The sequence below is a fragment of the Cupressus sempervirens genome, chromosome 7, assembly GCF_028749045.1.
Source record: "Cupressus sempervirens isolate cs-2001-9-10 chromosome 7, ASM2874904v1, whole genome shotgun sequence".
Classification (NCBI taxonomy): Eukaryota; Viridiplantae; Streptophyta; class Pinopsida; order Cupressales; family Cupressaceae; genus Cupressus; species Cupressus sempervirens.
This window is the reverse complement of record NC_143124.1, coordinates 754,258,826-754,271,453: the sequence shown is the minus strand read 5'-3', so window position 1 is coordinate 754,271,453 and position 12,628 is coordinate 754,258,826. Positions and strand designations below refer to the sequence as shown.

The 12,628-nt window shown below is 34.4% G+C and overlaps 1 pseudogene; it reads right to left on the bottom strand.

Annotated features, from left to right (window-relative positions):
* Positions 1-261: 261 nt before the first annotated feature.
* Positions 262-4,434, bottom strand: LOC149549464 (peroxidase 49-like; annotated as a pseudogene).
* Positions 4,435-12,628: the final 8,194 nt, after the last annotated feature.

Below are 12,628 nucleotides of genomic sequence, written 5' to 3'. Positions count from 1 at the left end.
ATAAAATAATTATAAACAAGAATTTATTGAATTTATTTCAAATGAAATCACTGAACATTTCAAAGTAAACTTTGAATAACAACATTTTATAAAACTAAAAAAATCAGAAGAATAATAAAATAGAGTACATAGTGAATTAATAAACAAGCAATTGTCATATTAGAAAATATGGATTCTTCAAAACATCCAAGGAGGTGATATTAACCAAATAACTATATTGACCAAATAACTTTGACTCTATTTGTCTGCCCAGCCTTAGTTTTAGTTCATGTGACCACATTTCTTTCTAACCTCTCCTCTATATCCAACTAAGGGCTTGATGTTGCCCATCTTCACCATAGATTTTGCAAATTTCTCAAAGAACATCTTCTCATTCTTAGTATATGCGCTCACAACTGCTCTAGTTAGATAATTTGGAGAGTCCAATTGATTTGCATAGAGCTCCTCATTAGAGATCAATAGCCCCTTGAAGTTTTCCAAGTTTTGGAAGTAGTGATTGTCAAATTTAGTAGGGCTACCAACATCTAAGGTTGACAAGATATTGTCTCCTCCAAATCTTGGGCATTGTGATTTCAAATCTGTTGAATAATTTTACTCCATTATCAAATTTGGTTTCCCATAAAGCCTTTGCCTTAAGCTTGTGCATCTAGAGTGACCAATGGTGTGCCCACTAGCTCAAGAATGTATCAGACATATTGTTAAACATCTCTTGATTGATTTCAGATTCAATGGAGATACGTAAAGGTTAATTAAATAAGGATTGTCTAGAAAATATATAAAAGGCATGAGAATCTAGTGAGTTACATACTCTTTCTACTTATAGAAGCATGGTTCAGGCTACTCCTATTTACTTTCTGAAGGAGTTTGATGCTCTTTCTTGAGAATTCCTTTGGAGTAGTAATTTGTGTAGCACTAAATGGAGTTTAATTAGTTAGGAGACTATACACCTAAAAAGGAGGGTGATCTTGGTCTTTGATCAGCTCTCTTGAGTAGTCAAGCATTGGTTGCTAATCTTTATTGGCAATGGTTCTTTGGACAACATCAGCTTTGGGCTCGTATTATCACCCATATATATTTTCGTGGTGCTGATCCTTGCTCTGTTTCTGCACTTCCTCTTGAAAGTTGTGGCTTAATGGTCTAGCACGCTCCTAAGACTGGTGTTGTGTTAATCAAGAGAGATCTTTTTTGGATATGTAATGGAGGCTCTAAGGCTTTGTTTTGGTGTGATGCTTAGGATGGATTCCCATCCATATTATCCATGTACCCTCATCTTCAGACTCTTTGTGATTCTTTTCATGTTGCTAGATGGGATAAGGTGGCTCATTACAAGACTCCTTATCAATTGGGACCTGTTGTTGGTTATAGATGGAAGCACTCTTCTAATTGGCCTCTTGTAGGTAGGAGCATGGATCGTCTGGAGCTTTCTTAGATTCTAGCCTCTAGGGAGTGTTCCCCTTTGCTAGGTCTCGATGTTTTGGCTTGGGAAGGTACCTTGTTTTGTAAATATCATGTCTTTGGTAGGTACCAAGAGATAACTAATCAGTTATTTGGGGATGCTGAGGTCCTTTGGCGGAAGCAAGTTTGGAATAAAGTTTCTTGGTCCAAGTACAATTTTTTCATGTGGCTACTGGCTCACAACCACTATCTTGTGTGGGATAATTTTGTAAACATGGATTTCATGACCCCTCCTATTGTGTTTTTTGTGGTAATAAAGAGGATTATGTCTCCCATATGTTCTTCCATTGCTCCTTTTCTACTCAACTGTGGAATCTTTGGTGGAGTGCTTGGGGTTGCTCTTGTAGGAATGCTTCCTCTTTGCCTGAGTTCTAGGCCTGCTTAGTTGGTGCTCCCTCCAAGTCTTCTCCTCTCCATGCTACTTGGATTGTTGACCCATTGTTCATTCTTTGGCATATCTAGCTAGACAAGAATCGTCGAATCTTCCAAGATGTTTGGCTTGGTGTCATGCATCTTTGGTGGAAGATCTCACATTCTCTTCAGGAAATTATTAAAGTGAAGTGTTTTCTAGATGAGGGTATGGATTTGGTTGATCTTTCTATACACAATCACCTCAATTTTCATCTTCTGGATGGAGTTGTAGCACAAAGGTAACAAAGAGTGACTAGGTAGCCTTGGCAGCAAAGGAAATCTAGGGTGAATCAAGGTGGGCATTAGACTCCTCCTCCCCATGGAGTTATAAAAATTAACATTGATAATTCTTCTTGGGGGAATCCAGGCCCTGCTAGTATTGGGAGAGCAACTTGGTGTAGTTCTAGGGACGTTAAATTTTTTTCTTAGTGCATAAGGGTGATTACACTAACAATCTCATGGAGGCTCAAGCTGTTTTATATGTTGTATAATAGTGTTGTTTGCAGGGATAGCATAAGATTTTCTATGAGTTTGGCTCAATGGTAGAGAACATGCATTCCTCAAAAGAGCTTGAGGATGTTAGTTGGTAGCTGGCCATTGTTGTTAATCATATTATTCTCTTTTATACCTCTCTTGAGTTCATTAGGTTTAATTACATTCCTCATGAATGGAACAAAGCTGTTGATTGTTTAGCCAAATGGGCTTCTCATTATGCTTCGGGCTAGAATATTATGGATAGGGGGCAACTTCCCTTTGAGATGGTGCAAGAATTTGATGAACTTGTTTGTCAAGATAGAGCCCCTTGTTGAGCTCTCCTTGTTGTAATCCTTTCTGACTTAGCTCTCCTTGTTGTAATCCTTTTTGACTTAAAATTTTTTTACTCATCTTTTTCCACTAATGAGTAACATTCAGTGTTGGTATTTTCATGTAATGATGATTAAGTTATGGTGATGTTGTTCTTATATAACATTTGGTTTTTGAATTTTATTGTGTGTGTTTTTGAGCATCAACATTCTGGATCACACTTAGTGATCTACCAGTAGGGTCTATGATCCATCATCAAGTTTGAGCATCAACATTCTAGATTACACTTGGCAATCCATCATTAGGTTTCATGATCCATCATCACTTGTTATGGAGTGTGACCTAATGATGGATCATAGAATGTGATCCAAAACGTTGATGCTAAAAACCATACACAATCAACTCCAAAAACAAAATTTGATATTAGAAATGAATTCTACGAATCTGAAATTTATAGATAATGTTCTTGTCATTAAATCTTGTTTAAATACTATCATTAAATTTAAATAGAAATAAGATATTCCATTTATACCCTTATTGATTCATTAATCAAAATTTAAAGATCAATTCATAGTCCATAATTTAGTACCTGAAAGTGCAACCAAATCTAGTTGGTTCAGACCTTTGACTTTAAATTTGGTAATAAGGGTCTGTAGAGTTCAGTTTGGAGCAGGAATATTTTGATTGGCTGCACCCAAACATGCACTTCTTGAATCCCTTCTTCCTAACACTACACTCCACTCTGGCCCTCCACTCTGCTCTCTCCACCATTGACAAACAACCCAACAAAGAAATGCACATTAGTATAATAGAGCCATTGAATCAAGTGAACTATTAAATTCAGTGACATGCAGCAGTAATGCAATCAATGGAAGTATTTGACAATGTAAGAGAAAGTGGATAACCAGAAGAACAGAGTCCCTTGCTGCACTGGATGCGAGGACAAGATTAAGCACAAGACACAACCCTGGGCACTCTATTACCAACTCTGATTTAATTTGATCCACCACATCAAACCCTCTGATGGAATTGTTATTGGGCACTGCTGTCTTTTCTCCCTTGAATGTTGGAGTGTTACCTAACAACACTGAACCATCACAACCCTGTCATGCACAAACATAATATTGAGAAGGTATATCTGAATTTTGAACCACAACACTCAATTGGCACTATTTGTAAAAAGAGCTCAAGCATATTTTTGGGGACATCTAAAAAAACAATCTTACATTTATGTTGTTTGTTAAAAGTTCAAAGTAACATCCAATTTGGAATGGTAGGCTGTCAGTGGCTCCAACTGCTGCATCGTACTTATTCTGTTAATGTTAAATATTTCTGATTCTATTTCTTGAGTTTCATTGAAAAAAAGATAGATTCTTTCAATTCTCTTTTTCTATCTTTATCAAAAACAAACAATTTATAATATCTAAAATTCCAAACCCTTAGCAATCCAATGATATTTCTATATAAATCAATGATTCTGATTGCAATTCTTTATCCATGGGTGGTCTAAAATATTGATGGAAAATACAGTACACAATCAAATTCAAAAGTCATAAAAAATAATAAATATAAAATTGTGACATATATTTGTACCTGAACAAAACATTCATGGAAATGAAGACGAAGTAAAGAAGTAGCCATGCGAGCCTCTTTCTCAACAGTCTTCTCTACCACGGACTTGACAATGGATAAGGCATTTGGACAAGAATGTTCCTAGAAACTTGGGCTTAAGCCATAGGGATGAACCACAGCACAAACTACCATTATAAGCATTAAAACACACAACTTTCTCCCAATTGTGTTGCTGATGTAAATGACTAAGTGTTTGACATTAATAGACAACAAGTTGTAGGGATCAACAATCTCTCCCTTTGAAATTAATGGAAAAAACACTTTGTCATTACATTACATTACATCCAAACTGAAAACACTACTCCTCCTTAGACTATGACTTGGTCTTCATAAAAAATTTAATATGTTCAACATATATACATGTCTTCAAAAATGAGTATCCAATACAAAATTTTCAAGGAGTCATACCTTTAATATTCATCTTCATACATTATCCTTTAAGTTATAACATGTTTTCCCCATATACATAAATACATTCCCCCTTGTTTTTGTCACTTATGGTTGTTAGGGTGAAGGGGTCAAACCATATTTATCCAAAAATGGTTTGTGAATCTGTATAACATGGCAAGTGCATTATCCCAACTTGGTCTAACATTTTCCAAAACTGAAACTTTAATCTCTAGTTGAGCAGCTAGGTCAACTAGGCTTTGTGCAATAGTGATATGAGGATCTCAGTTTCTTATGTCCTTTGCAAATGGTAACTCTCGAGCTGCATTGTCTTCAAATGAGGTATCAATATTGACCAAATGGAAATCAATTTAGCTCTCATTCTGCCATCTGTGGCTTGTAGTTCAATCAATCCCCCCTGAGAAAAAATCAGTCTGTTAAAATGGATAGAGCTTGAACTTGCGTCCATGCTAAAAGAATGTCTCGTAGTCTTTAGATCTAACTACACTTTATCAATCCAATCCTGAATATGTTGTGTGAGACTTGAGACATCAAATAATGTCTACAACAATATTTGAATATTCTTCACTACTCCTATATTAGTTACAAGGTTAGAAAGTTCAACTTTCCTTATAGCTATTCCGGTTAATACATTCTCTAAAACTTGCTTCTCAAACATTTTCTTATACTAGTGCAATAATTTCTCATTTGCATATATATCCTCACTACTGATCTTCTCAACAATATGAACTAATTGGTCTATGATAGGAATTTTCTCATCAACATCCTTAATATCACATGCATCAAAAAAAATATCTTTTATTTCTTGAAGTGTTTTTGTTGATGTTCTCTTCTTAGCTCTTCCTTTCTCAACATTTTGGCCAAAAGGTCTTGCAATATTTGCATCTGCATATATGTTATGTTATCAATGTCATATTTCAAAAGCACTATAACCTCATCTAATGTTACAGGCTTGATAGGTGACCTTTCTTTCTTCTTCAGCAATTTTTTCCTTGGTGTACTACTACTTGACAATACTAGCTAAAGTGAGTGTGATGAACATCAACACTCTGTCTTGTCTCTATTTTCTTTTGCTGCTAACCCTATACCTCAGTCACTACATCACTTGGTTTCTCTGTCTTTTTATTTCCCTCTATAAAAGAGCCCTATCTCACCAATAGTAGAATTATCTACTTGTGTGTTCATCCCATCAATCTGACCCTCTGCTATCTGATTTGCCTTTGTAGGATCTTCACTTTTCTTATCTTCAATTGCCCATTCACTATGTTCCTTGGTAGCTATGACTAAAGTCTTTTTTTTCATATGTTCTAATTATTCATTGAAGTTAACAGTAATAATAGTTGTTTCAGTAATTGATATAGTTACATGTTGCTTTGTTCCTTTCTCACCAATCTTAGGATATTCCTTGATTTGAACAAGATGGATGTATCAAATAAAAAATCTTTGATGAATTTAGGAGCTTGCTCCCCTTTCTCATTCTTAGTAGACACTATTTACTTTGTATTAGTTGACACTAGAGTCACATTGCGCAATGTGTTGTCAGGGATTTCATCCTCATTAGTGACTGACTTTTACTATTTTTCCTTCCCTTGAGCCATCTTCTCCATAGTCTTGACTAATTGTCTTGCATCATTATATAGATCATTATACAGATCCTCTAAACAATGAGTTTTATCCTTAGCCTCTTCTTCTAACCTTTCTTAGTCTCCTTGGCCTTTGATTTCTTCTTCGGTGATGTTCCCTTTATTGGCTTGGTAATCTTCACAGTTCCTTTCTTGGGCTCAACAACAACAAGAGATATTGCCTATGATCCCTATATTGCCTTTGATCCCTATCTTCATAGAGAAGGGTGGTGTGAGCACTTTCTTCAAACTCCTCTTGAACTTAGGTTCAACAATTACTATATTTTTGTCTTTTGGTGTCCGAGGCTCAACAACAACTAATTCCTTACCCTTAAATTATTCTTCTTCATCATCACTCTAGTCTTCCTCTTTTCCTTATGTGATTTGAAAAGGTGCCTCTCCAAGTTTTCCTTCTAAAACTTATATCATTTTCTTTCTTTTTATTTCCATCTTTGGAACCTTTGTCTACATCAACATCTTAATCTTTGCAATGTCATATGTGTGGAATAGTTGAATTCTTATCAATTTCTTATGACAATAATGTTGTTACTACTACACATATGTCATCAACATTTACTTCATAATGCATTGGTCTTAACCATGCAACCCTTGGTATAACATATTGGGCATAGGTATAGTCAATATCAACCATGAAGCATATGTGATAATAATAATGATCAATGACCAACTTAGGGATTCTCATCATGTTCTTCATTTTCCTCTTAAATTCATCAATATACGCATCTAGAATTATTTAGCAAAAATTCTCCTAATTATTCAATGTAACCATTGATCATCTTGGTTATAGACCTAGTCTTATCCCACACAACATCTCCAATGTTTAGAATGAAATTTGTATAGAAAAGAGTAGACACAATATAAGTGAGTCAAACTTACATGAGGTGTTCTTTTCTTTTCTGATGGCTCCTAGATTCTCAACTAGTTGCATCAACTGCAACTCGGCCAAATCATAACATGTAATCCTTCTTTACAATTTTATAACTCAAATCTACTACTACAAAATACATGCTATTTAATTAGCTCAACTGATAGAACTTGTGAGAAATCACCCAGATCGCAAACTCAACAACAAGATTATCAATTGCATCAACTAACATCCCTCGACCATTCTATTTTTCCTTGATACATTCTTTAATCACATTTTTGGCTTGACATTGCATAGTCTTCACTTAGTCAAGGGTAGATATCCAGTGACTTGGTAGACAAAGATCACACATGTTGAAATTTTGATATGTTCCTTTCACATTTTAAAATAATCAAGGGTTAAAGGAATATTTTACCAACTTTTAAGGTGAATATCATGATCGTTTCCCTTGTCTTGAAAAAAACTTCTTGAAGATGTGTATTTTAACAATTTTCCTATAGCTAGTATTACAATAGATTTCCCTAATAGTTCTCCTCCAATTGTAGACTTTCTCTAACATGTTTAATATTTTGGTGAATGGTAGAATTACTACTACTCGAGTTTGGCAACAATCTACTTGGGACTTCCTCAATTTTACATCCATATTGAGATTCTCTTACCCCAATGTGATCAAATTGGTCATCCCCTTGTGTAAATTCCTTGCCAACTGATTATGTGATGGACAGTAGAATTATTACTACTCGTGTTTGTAAACAATCTACTTTGAACTCCCTCATATTTACATCCATCTTGGGACTCTCTTTCCCCAATGTGATTGAATTACTCTTTATCATGTGCAAACTCCTTACCCATTACTTAATTAAAATGTATTCTTCTTTTTTAGTTTCACTCCTCTTTATTCTTTTTATCCTTTCCATTTTTCTTATGCTTCTTTTTATATTATCATATTTCTTTTAATTAAATCATTTATCTTTCTTTTTGTATTTAATGAAAAAATAGATGATAGAATTAATGTTGCTCAAGTAAAGAAATAATATATCCAAGACTCCCTTGTGGTACTCACCCATATTGGTACTCAATTGCCTTAGCATGGTTGAATTACTCTTTCCCCTATGCAAACTCCCTATCCATCATGAACTTAAACACAAAGGAATTCTACTTGTAATGACCACTTCTACTAGGTGGGTTTAGAATGATCCGAAAAAGAATATGAGAATTCTCTAGAAGTCAAACCTTGATATAAGAAATCATGTTTAAGACAACTTGTAAGTATCATTAGTAAACTCTATTAGTAATTATAGATTACATCCATCATTTACTAATAGTATTTGTTATTATATTAGACTCCTTGCAAAAGAATAGAAGATAAACATGTTATCTGAGAGTGTAAGGTTCTTCTCTAATTTTATTCCCCCTCTATGGCAGGATCCCCCCTCTTCCAACCTCGTGGATGAGATCTTGGATTCCTTTCCTTCTATGATTACCCAACAAGGCAATTTGATTCTCAAAGCCCCTTTTACTCTTTCTAAGATTCGTGATGTAGTATTTTTTATGCCTGCTAATAAGGCACTAGGCCCTGATGGGTTCACTGCATTATTTTTTAAAAAATTTTGGGATGTAATTTGTTTTGAATTGCTTGAGTCTCTTGAAGAATCCAAGAAAAATGTCTCCATTTTGAAGAACTCTAATACCACCAATACTACTCTCATCCCAAAGGTTAATGATCCCTATTCTTTTATTGATTTCAATCTATTTCTTTATGTAACACTATCTATAAGATTATCAAAAAGGCTATTTATTTGCATCTTAAGCCCGTTATTCCAAAAATTATATCAATAGAAGAAGGGGATTTTGTTCCTAGTTGAGAAATGACTGAGGGACCTATAATAGCCCATGAGACCCTTCATTCCATCAAAGAACATAATATTTTAGCCTTTGTTGTCAAATTAGGTATGATGACCGCTTACATTAAATTAAGTTGGTATTTTCTTCTTCTAGTCCTTCATCAGTTTGGTTTTTCTTCTAGGTGGTGTAAATGGATTAAAGCTTTCATTTCAGGTGCACATTTTTCTATTCTCAATAATGGTGCACTAATAGGGTTCTTTTCCTCTTCCCAAGGAGTCCGTCAAGGTGACCCTCTTTCTTCATTCTTGTTTATCATTATGGCAAAGGCCCTTAGCAGACTTATTAACTCTTTTAAAATAAAAAAGGGTTGTGGAAAGGTATCAATATTATAGGTGCATTTTTGTCCATAACCCATTCTCTTTTTGCTGACAATACTTTACTTTTTGGATCATCTACATATCAAGAAGCATAGAGTATGAAGAAAGCCATTGACCTATATGGACACAAGTTTTAGGTCAATGTATCAATGCAACTAAATCTAAAATTTATGTTTTTAATACATCTCAATTGGTTTCTCAAAGAATAATCTGTCTTCTTGGTTTTCTCCATGATCATTTACCTTCTACATATCTCGGTGTTCCCTTTCTTATGGGATTAAACAAACCCTCTTATTGGAAATCTATGATTGATCATATCAATAATTGAAGTAGTGCTTGGAAGGTTTTTTGGTTATCCCTCTTGGGTAGAATTTTTCTTATCAATACTATTCTTTCTGCCATTCCTAACTGTTACTTCTCCATTCTACAAGCACCCAAAGGGATCATCTCTCAAATTGAAACTTTAATCAACACCTTTTTTTGGTTAGACTATATGAATGGTCAAAAGAAAATATCGCTAATTTCTATTCATGTCATGTCAACCTCCTATTGAATAGAAGGTGTCAGGCTTCCCAACATTACCAATAGGAATAGGGCTTTTGGTGATAAATTTGTTTGGAAAATGTATGAAGAACCCTCTGGCAAATGGTGTCACCTTTGCAAGAGAAATATTTAGATAACTTGGAACCTTCAAGAGTTCTTACTATTCTAGACCTCTCAAAGGGGTTTTTCATTTGGGCTTTCATGATGGCTTCTTGAAAGTTATTACTTCATTCATATCATGATAAGTGTACAATGAGGATAGTGTCAATTTTTGGTTTGATTCATGGAATGGGTTCCCCCCTACCACTATTTATTCTCTAAAGGACTTTTCAAACATAGAGATTCAAGCTTGGGGGACGTCATTTTCTACTTATGTCTCAACTGTTCATAGGTTTGCAGGTCTAGTCATTTGGCAAGACCCCTCATCTCTTCCTATATCCCAGAATCAGGCTGCTTATTTCAAACAATAACTAGCTAAAATGAATGTCTTTATGTCTAACCATCTAGATTGCCTCTTTTGGGTTCCAGCTAAAGATGGTAAAGACTTTATTAAACTAGGATACTTGGCTCTCCACCACTTTTGAATTCTATTGGAATAGCTCAGTTCTACCAAAAGTAGGATGTTGGACATGGCTTGCACTAAAGAATCAAATTTTAACTAGTGATCGTCTTCACAAATTGAACAGTTATGATCCCTTTAACTGTGTGCTTAGTCTGCAAGATATAGAAACAATAGATCACCTCCTCTTAAACTATCTTTTTTCCTGAGATTGTTGGTATTTTGTCCTTGATAAGCTTAATTTCCATATGCTATTACCTAATTTTCTATGGGATTTATTCCAAGCATGGCCAATCTTATACTCTAAGTCAATGTTTTCATGTCTTTGGAAGTGCATGGGCCCTAAATATGTAGTATGGGCAATTTTGGTGGGAAAGAAACAAGAGAATTTTTAGACATACGTCATCTCCAATACCTCAATTTTTGGAAGGAATAGACAGATCAATTGTCTAGCTTATTAATCGTTTAGTAAGTAAATATAACAAAAAACATGTTTTTTCTCCTTGGGATGGCTATGTTATTTACTGGTGGAAGGGTTTACTTTTTCCTCTTTTTCCTACTCCATTGTGTCCATCCAAGATTCCTCTTATTCAAGCACAAACCAATTGGATCCCTCCAAGTGAGGGTTATTTCGAACTTAGTTTTGATGGGGCCTCTAGAGGAAATCCGAGCAACTATGGCTATGACATAGTCATTAGAGATTTTTAAGATCATATGATTGTAGAAAAATCATCTTCTATCCTTCAGTGTACTAATAACAAAGCTGAGGCCTTGGCCTTGCTTTTTAGTTTGGAACTTGTAAAATCACTTTCTATATCTAAGCTACTAGTTGAAGGGGATTCATCAATTATTATTAATGTGTGTATGAAACGTGATGTATATAATTGGTCCATATAGTATAGACTACATCAATTATGGTCTCTTCTTGATTCAATCTCTGAATGTTACATCATGCATACTTATATAAAAGGCAGTGTTCTAGCTGATTGTCTGGCTAATTTGGGTACTGACGGGGTTTATATTAACTCTTTACTTTCCCCACTTAACCTCCTTGATCTCCCCAACTTGGTTAATATTATGAAAAAAGAATATGTTTAGAAAAAGGCTAAGCCCTCCTCATATTTTATTTGATAGTAAAACATGAGTTCTCTATGATTTTGCATATTTTTTCTTTTATGGATCTCACTCATTCTTTTGAGATATTAAATGCAAGTTAGGGTCTTGGATTACACTTGCATCATATGGCTTTCTAATATCATGGTTTTAATTGAAGTTTTGGATGTAGATTAGTGATTGTAATCTGTGTGACATTTTTCACTAGGCTCTCGGTCTTGTCTTTAGCACCAATCAATGAATTGTATTCATAGGAGTTTTGGTCTCTTTATAATAACTATATTCTTGATCTGAGAATCTCTAGGAAAAGATTCATTCGTGTTGATAGATACTCTCTCTTGATGCAATATTTCTTCTCCTGCATTCCTTTTTGTATCAAGCTCTTCAGGAGCTTTTTTGAACCAATTATTATTAATATAAATATAATGTTTTTCCCAATAAAGAAATATGTTTAGACTCAATACTATTTTCATAATTACATTTCGTAACAATATTATAAATTGTTATAATATTTAAGATCACTTATTTCCCTCTTGAATGACCATAATAGTCACATAAATCATAATATTATTTAAATAACTATTCTTTCAATATATATCATTAATGTTTGAAGTTCTATAAATTATCATCACATACATTGAAAAGTCATAATATCAATCTCTAAATATAAATGAAATATCTAGTGAGAGTAGGGCATGCCTTATATGTTATCTTTTGAGATACCTTTCTAAACTTGGGCGATGTCACCAATCTCTAAATATATTCATAGATCATTCACATGATATTTGTATGTTAGTGTATTGGAAAGTCCTTTGCATATATGGAATACCAATTGAGTGGATTATGGTCATCGTGCCTTATTTTTATTAAGTTCATCCTTGCTTATGTAAAACTCATTTTTACCAATCAAACTCTGTGTATGGACCACATCCACGTTGTTTGGTCGATTGGGACTCTTAAGCCTTTATTGTCA